The sequence below is a fragment of the Delphinapterus leucas genome, chromosome 3, assembly GCF_059928025.1.
Source record: "Delphinapterus leucas isolate spDelLeu-1000000601 "Yukka" chromosome 3, BTC_Dleu_Yukka2, whole genome shotgun sequence".
Lineage (NCBI taxonomy): Eukaryota > Metazoa > Chordata > Mammalia > Artiodactyla > Monodontidae > Delphinapterus > Delphinapterus leucas.
Window position 1 is genome coordinate 80,085,300 of NC_143131.1, and position 8,586 is coordinate 80,093,885.

Here is an 8,586-nt window from a genome sequence, read left to right on the forward strand (position 1 = left end):
TTTGTCTGCTGTGCCTCTGATACCGTGTACTTCCTGCAGGGACTCCTGTGTCATTCCACTTGGCTTCCGACTTCCTGCCCCAAGTCAACCCCTCACGTGAATGCTTTCCTCACCTCAGTGACTCTCAGGCTGGGAACCCTCCTACCTGGATACCTTCCTCACCCTGCTTGGGTTTTACACCTTGATGCGAGTCTTGTTCTGCCCCACATGATAATGGTCTGAATTGTTCAGAAAAGAAAGGAAGAAGGTGAAAGGGGAAGGGAAGGAAAGGAAATGTATTTGATTTTTTTTATCTTCCTTTCCTCCAAAAGTATTTATTAAATGCAATTAACAGGCGAATAAGATTCCTGCCTTACAGGGGTTTACTTTCTATAAGTGGGGACAAGCATGTAAAGATATTATTATCATAGTGCAGTATGCTACCACAGAGCTTTTCCCTAGGATGCTGTAATGGCAGGTTGGAAGGACACCTATTCCAACCTAGCGGAGTTAGCAGAGGCCTTTGGGAGGTGGTGGTGATAAGGGAGTTTCATCTATAAGGGACAGAAGAATCTAAACAGGTGAAGAGGAGGCCAGGGTAGGTTGATGAACCCACACTAACTTTTGTATCAGATTCTTTAGAAATTGAAGTAAGCATCATATTAAAAGTGTTAGGATTACTAGGAAAACAGAAGTAGATTTATTTAAAAGCCTTTGTTAATGAGAAAAATGTCATTACACGAAGAGTTTGGACTTTCTCTGCCTTTCTGCAAAACAAGGAAATTGGTTTAAAAATGAATTCATGCCTGTTCCCGGATGGCGTGTGGGGCTGGCGGCCGACAGCTGACCCTGTCGCCACCAACATGGAGAGTTTGTACTGAGTCCTGTTCTTAGTGCTCGAATGTCCCATCGTGAAGCTGAAGAAGCCGCCCTGGGTGCACATGCTGTCGGCCATGACAGTGTACGCTCTGGTGGTGGTGTCTTACTTCCTCATCACTGGAGGAATCATTTATGATGTTATTGTCGAAACTCCAAGTGTCAGCTCCATGACTGATGAACGTGGGTATCAGAGACCAGTAGCTTTCTTGGCCTGCAGAGTAAATGGACAATATATTATGGAAGGACTCACATCCAGCTTCCTGTTTACAATGGGAGGTTTAAGGTTCATAATCCTGGACTGATCCAATGCACCAAACATTCCCAAACTCAATAGATTTCTCCTTCTATTCATTGGATTCATCTGTGTCCTATTGAGTTTTTTCATGGAGTGTTCATGAGAATGAAACTGCCGGGCTATCTGATGGTTTAGAGTGCCGTTTGAGAAGAAGTCGGTGGATACTGAATTTGCTCCTGTTAATGAAGTTTTCAAGGCTGTACCAGTCCTCTGATATGAAATATGGAAAAGGATGAAAAGCAGCAGAAAAGAAACATCTAGTGAAAACGTAGGAAGCGTATTATAGCTTGGACTAGAATGTCTTCTTGGTATCAAAGAGACAAGCTTATCAGTATTTTTCCCTGCTGTCCTATACTGACATACCAACGATGTTAAGTGGCATTTTCTTCTTTTTTTTATTTCTTAAAGAAAGTATACTTCATTTCTACAACTATAATATTGAGTAAAGTGATTATTTTTTACAAACCCCTTAAAAAAGTGAATTCATGCTGCTTTGAGGGCCTGGAATCTGCCTGAATATGAATTACTACAAACACAAAAAAGAATTTTAAATGAAACCCTAAATATTTGATAATGGGAATGCTTAATTTATTCTTGGAGTAAGCATGACAAACCTCTGAATAAAAGGGAAAGGGAAGTTATTCTTTATATATAGAATGCTTTTCTGTTTCTTTTAAATTTTAAAAAATCAGTATTTTTTAAAAAGAATATTACTGAAGAGAGTTTTCTCCCACTTTGGTGCCCTTGAACTTGCCTCTGTGACCCACACTGTAGGGCCAAGAGGTTTGACCTGGGGAGGACATCATTCAATAGGCATGAGAATCAATGGTTGGGTAAGAGCTTTTTGTCTGATGAGAGGCTTAAAATTGTGATTAGAGATTCTATCCTGTGTGGATTTTTTTGGGATACGTGTTTAGTTCTCTTAACTTGACTTTTCTATGTATATGAATTAGGGTGTGTATGTTTTTCCTGAAAGAAAACTTATGCTTAAAATAGTTTACTAAAACAAAAATTTAATGAATTATGAAATATTTTTCTAGCCTGAGAAGACATAAATACTTCTAATAATGATTTTGCAAAGCTGAGCATAACTGGTTTATAGAATGTGTTCTGTGTTTTTGTTTATTTTTAGAGTACATTGAAATTGGATGTTCATTGTGGAGCGAAGCAGGAAATTTTGGTGGTCCCAGTCTGTTGGAAAGGCCCAGGTGGTTGATGCCCAGTTCTGCTGTTCACAAACTATATGATCTTGGGCTAGTTACTTAATATCTCTTAATTCCAGTTTCCTCATGTGTGTGTTGTGAATAGTAATATTGAGAAAAATTATGTCTTTTCCCCATAGCATGTTATGTTGTTTGTAAATTACTAGACTGAATGAGCTGTAGACTTAATCCAGTTTCTCCACAAAAATTTCATGTGCAAATAACCTTTTTCTTAAGGAAATTACTCTTAATGCACCCAGTTCTTTACAATGAGTAATTTTTGGAATTAAGATAATTTTACTCATGCAGAAGATAAAAAATAAAACTTCCTTCAAGCCAACACATTAAAAAAAACAAAACAAAACTGTACTGACTCCTCAGTACTAAGGAATCACAGGAGGAGGTATAATATTTTTATCTCTAATGCAAATGTTGATTACATAGTAAGAAATAACTGTGTTGTTTGTTAATAGATTTGCCTGAGAATGTTGCTTAAATTACATAATATTATCTTTTAACTGCTCCTGCAAATAGTGGCAATGCTCCCTCTTTGTGTACTGAGATTGCTTATGTAATATAAGACATTACATTAAAAAGATAACCAGTTGTGAGAAATATGAGTCTATTAAATCAACAGTTATAATACTTTACAAAAAATCTAGTCTAATCATCATATTAAGGGTCAAGGCCACAACACTTTTAGAAAAATGATTTTGAGTTGTAAGAATTTAGGGTTCATTCCTGTTATTTCTTTGGGAAACAGTTTCCTTTTTACAAATAAAGCTGCTTGTCTAGCTACTGAAAAATCTTTTATTTAGACAATTGTCTTTTAAAATATTTCAGGTCACAATGTATCATTTCAGTTTCCATGGCTGCTTTTATGGTAAGTGTTTCTGCTAAAATGCTTTAGCAAGTGGAAATGCTATCAAACTTTAACATTAAGTAAATCTAGGCATATTTTTAAACAAAACCTCTGCAGATTTAGTTTGATTTTTAAAAAAACAAATGCCTAACTTTTAAAATTAGAGCTTTTTACTAAGAAAGCATGCATTAAACTGCTTTTTTTCTCTTTGAAATTATTTCTTTAGTCTCAAAATACCTGACCAAATTATGTGCTACCCATAAACCTCAGAAAAAAAGTAAACTAATTCAACATTTTAAGAAAGCATGTCCTCCAAAACTGTATAAAAATATAGTAAACCTCCCAGAATACACGATTTAAAAGGATTGTCTCACTTTAAGATTTAGAAAAGTTATCTTCCCTTTATGTATCTCCATAAAGAATTAAAGATGTATAACTATAAAATATTATTTTTGGGGTCACCAGTAATTTTATATTTGTGGGGAGAGGAATTAAATGCATGAAATTATGAGATAGACACATAGATAGATTAGTATTCACCATCGTTAGCTCCTTGTTTAGAGAAAACATTCAATAAATATCTGTTGAATGAATGAGTTTTAATGACAAACTATATTATTTTGATCATATCTAAAGTGTGTTTTGTGAAAGCATAAATAATATAAGTAATATAGTTACATCATCTTGATGACCAAAAGACAGATAAGCTCTTCTAAGAACGATGGCTGCCCTGTGCTGTGAAGTTTCTTTTCATAAGACTATATGTGTTACAGTAATTTGGGTTTTGTGTGTTAGTGTGTGTAGTTGTGGGTGTTTATAGGCTTTTCTAAGTTAAAAAAAATGTTTATAATTATGTTTTTCTTCCTGGAATATAAAAATTTGGTGGATAACTTTTAAAATTAGTGTGAAATGGGGAAGTTTGTTTGGTAAGTTTCTGTGGAAAAAAAATTTCTTATGCTGCTTTTTTGGAAAGTTCCCAGAAATAGCATTTAAAAAAGTTCTTTAGGAAAAACAAGGTGATTATTAGTAAGGAAGTTCTGGGCCAAAGGCCTATGGAATTCCCAGTAGATGAACGATTGTTCGCTTTATGGCTATTTTCTATGGTTTTAAAAAATAATGACAGTTATTTCTCAGCACATTATTTATTTTGCCTGAAATATTTTTTCCTACATTTTTAACTTTTAGTACTTGGGGTGATGCTGAGGTACTGATTTTGAATCATGTTGTTTTAGCTTCTGTGCTTCGTATTTGAGTTGGCAGGTAGGGGTGACTTTGGTGACCTGGCTTTCTATTAACTGTGTCAGTTTCATGCCAAATGTTGACTTCCTTGATTCTGATCCTGTCTTGGCCTCATGACCTCAATTTCTGCCTTAATCGTTTGCCTGACAATTGAGCATTCTTAGTCTATTCTTACTTCAGTTAGCCTGGCGATAGCAGTTCATCAGTAAGGGCCCAAATCTCCTGCCTGATATCTAGAAATAAGCTTCTTTACCTTGTTATTTGGCCATAATGAATTCTCAAATTGCCCATGTAGAATTTTTTACATGGGCTCCTTATTTTTCACTTTTCACGTGATAATCCTCAAAGGAATTGACTGACTTTAGGAAATTTCATATATAACTAGCAAATTGTTTTCCAAGTGTTGCTCTGTAGATGTTCCAGAGGAGAAAGTTCCTGGGTCATAAATATGTGAAAAACACCGTACTGTTTTCCTTTTCTCTTAAAAATACATGGTACTCATTAGCTCTACAGTGAAGAGATCTGTTAAAATATTACTCTAGTATTTATGAGAGACCAAGCGTTGGCTCTTGTTGACAAGCTTTGAAGCCATTTTTCTGTTCCCCAGGAAATCTTGTTCCTTAGGAGTAAGTCTGAAGTTTCTGCAGTGTCCATGTTTGAGGTTTGTGCTCCACTAAACTTATACTCTTGGCAAATGTCTTTCCCTCTATTGTTGGAGAGAATTGGATGAGGGCTGGTGGAGTATGTTGGGAGGATGAATTACGTACAAGGGGCTGGGTTAAATGAGTGAAGTAAATGGCTTGCTTTTTTCAGTTTGATTGGTGAGTAGTCCTGGTGTCATTCCTCCAAATAAAAGCCTGGGCAAGCTCCCATGGATAAGGTCAGTGGCAGGTGGCAGAGACACCAAGAAGCAACTATGTTATCTGAGAGTCTCCTTGCTGAGCTGGCCTTGTGCTCGTGAACAGGGACTATAGAGGTGGCTGCATGAGTATGAGCTGAGGAGTATGAAATTGTGAATAGGGTTGATTAGCCAGATTTTCTAAAGCTGGAAGGACACTTTCATTTTATCATTTAGTACATTTATTCTACTACTTTGCCTTCATCTTCCACCTGCTCTTGATAGTGGAGTGGTGATGGATGTGGATCCTTTGAATAACCCAGAAAGTTTCTTGGTAAATCTAGACTCCTGGGATAATTTTTTAAAAATCATTTAAATTATTCTACAATTAAATAGTGTAGTTTTTCCAAGTTATTTGACCTTAGAATTATTTTTTTTTGTGCTTAACACCTCTTACATCCCACAGAACCAGTGTATTATGAAGCACATTTTGAAAATTCTTATATTCAAAGTACCTAGATATACTTGGGGCTCATTTTGTGGCTTAACTAAAGTATAGGAGATATGTTTTTTGGTTTTTTTTGCGGTACGCGGGCCTCTCACTATTGTGGCCTCTCCCGTTGCGGAGCACAGGCGCCGGACGCACAGGCTCAGCGGCCATGGCTCACGGGCCCAGCTGCTCCGCGGCACGTGGGATCTTCCCCGACCGGGGCACGAACCCGTGTCCGCTGCATTGGCAGGTGGACTCTCAACCACTGCGCCACCAGGGAAGCCCAGGAGATATGTTTTAAAGTGAGCATTATTTCTTTTTTTAAAATAATTTGTTGGAGTATAGCTGAGTTACAATGTTGTGTTAGTTTCAGGTGTACAGCAAAGTGAATCAGTTATATATATATATATATAGCCACTCTTTTTTAGATTCTTTTCCCATATAGGTCATTACAGAGTACTGAGTAGAGTTCCCTGTGCTATACAGTAGGTCCTTATTAGTTATCAGATTTTATATATAGTAGTGTGTATATCTCAATCCCAATCTCCCAATTTATCCCTCCCCTCCCCATTCCCCCCTTGGTAACCATAAGTTTGTTTTCTGTATCTGTGACTCTATTTCTGTTTTGTAAATAAGTTCATTTGTACCATTTTTTTTTAGATTCCACATAGTGATATCATATGATATTTGTCTTTCTCAGTCTGACTTAACTTCACTCAGTTTGACAATCTCTAGGTCCATCCATGTTGCTGCAGATGGCATTATTTCATTCCTTTTTATGGCTGCGTAATACATTTTTGCTTACTATTAATACCGGGGTAGAAATTCATGAAATTGATTAGTAATATCAATATATTGAGTTTGTAGTCATTGAATTAGTTGCCTGTTATTGCTCTAACAAATTGCCACAGATTTGGTGAGCTTAAAACAGCACAAAGTTATTATCTTATAGTTTTGGAACTCAGAAGTCCTAAAATCAAGGTGTCAGCAGGGCTGCATTCTTTCTGGAAGTTTTGGGGAAGAATTCATTTTCTTGCCTTTTTCAGTGTCTAGAGGTCACCTGCATTCCTTGGCCTGTGTCCCCTTCCTTATATCACTCCAGCCTCTCCACCTCTCGATTGCTCTTCCTCTGTCCGAATCTGCCCCTCCTGCCCCCTCTTATAAGGACCCTTGTGATTATATAAATCAGTCCAGATAATGCAGAATAATTTCACCACCTCAAGTTCCTTAATCACATCTGCAAAGTACCTTTTGATGTGTAACATTCATAGGTTTCTGGGATTAGGACATGGACAGTTTTGGAGGGCCATTATTCTGTCTACCATAGACATATAGTTCCATGAAGTATAAAACTACTAGTCTCTGATTTAAAGTATCTAATGGTAAATCATTTCATCATTGGGAACCAAACAGTCTTTCTTACAAATTTTTTTAAGGAGCATCAATTGCTAAAAATTGCACATGGGAATATTATTATAGAATATCTTTACTGGGTGTTCTTTGTCTTAACTAGGTATACTTATTTAATTTTGCTGGTATCATGACATCTTCCCCCTAAATATGGCAGTAGAAATCTCTGAAATATAAGAACATTCTCTCTCCCCTCAATAGCCTGAGTAATAGTGTTCTCATTTACAAGCAAATATAAGGAAACTGTTACAAACCCTAGCAGGAGGAATATATTAGATAAAAGCTAAGTTTTTTTGAGAACATGATTGTTGCTGTTAATCTTACAGATATCAAATAATATAATTCACCTCTTTCTACTGACTGCTAGGATGCTTAGAGCAAATTTATGGCCCACACTTAGCACTGATGTCTTTATTTTTTTTCTTACAATTTCTTTTATTTTTTTTCCTAGTTTCCTCATTTATTATTTTTTTAAAATCTCAATATACTGTATATATCTTTATGCCTTACCTCAAATCTTTTTTGGAATTAAGCCACGTATATACAAATAAGAAAACATTTCCTGTTAGTACTTTGGAATAGTGTTTTCTGAGGAAGCATGTAGAAACTTTATCCTTACAAGTTTCCTAATTAGTTAGAATGCCATCAGTTTGAGTTCCTCTTAGAGAGGATTTAAATATCTATTGGCATTTACCGTGATTCCTCTTACTCTCTTACTGTCAAGAATAATGGAAATATGAAAAAAATTATTTTGCTCTTGGGTTATATTTTATATTTTAAAGGAAGAGAAGAACTTCTGTAGGATCACTGAAGTCCAGTGACTCTTATTTGACTCAAAATATTCAGATTCACTAATGAAAAAAGATACAAATGAATTTATTTACAAAACAGAAACAGACTTACAGACATAGAAAACAAACTTATGGTTGCCAAAGGGCAAGGAGGGAAGGCATAAATTAGGAATTTGGGATTAACAGATACACACTACTATATATAAAATAGATAAACAAGGACCTACTGTATAGCAAAGGGAACTATATTCAATATCTTATATAATGGAAAAATAATCTGAAAGAGAATATATATATGTAAACTGAATCACTTTGCTGTATACCTGAAACACTGTAAATCAATTATACTTCAATAAAAAAGAAATTAATTAAAAAATCCAGGTTCACTGTATTTGAATTAGAGCACCCAAATGAAGAAATTCCAGTGTCTTCTAAGAAAGAGTTCACAGAATATGAAAAAAAATGGTAGAAAGGGAGTTCTGATGGCAACTATCTATTCCTTTTCAATTAATTTTTGATACATTGCAAATAAATACTATAATATTCATGCAAAATTTCTCTCATCTTTAAAACTTTTCTCTGGTGCCAAAGAGTCCAAAAC

The 8,586-nt window shown here is 35.6% G+C and overlaps 1 pseudogene; it reads left to right on the plus strand.

Annotated features, from left to right (window-relative positions):
- Positions 1-842: 842 nt before the first annotated feature.
- LOC111187999 (oligosaccharyltransferase complex subunit OSTC pseudogene) lies at positions 843-3,429 on the plus strand (annotated as a pseudogene).
- Positions 3,430-8,586: the final 5,157 nt, after the last annotated feature.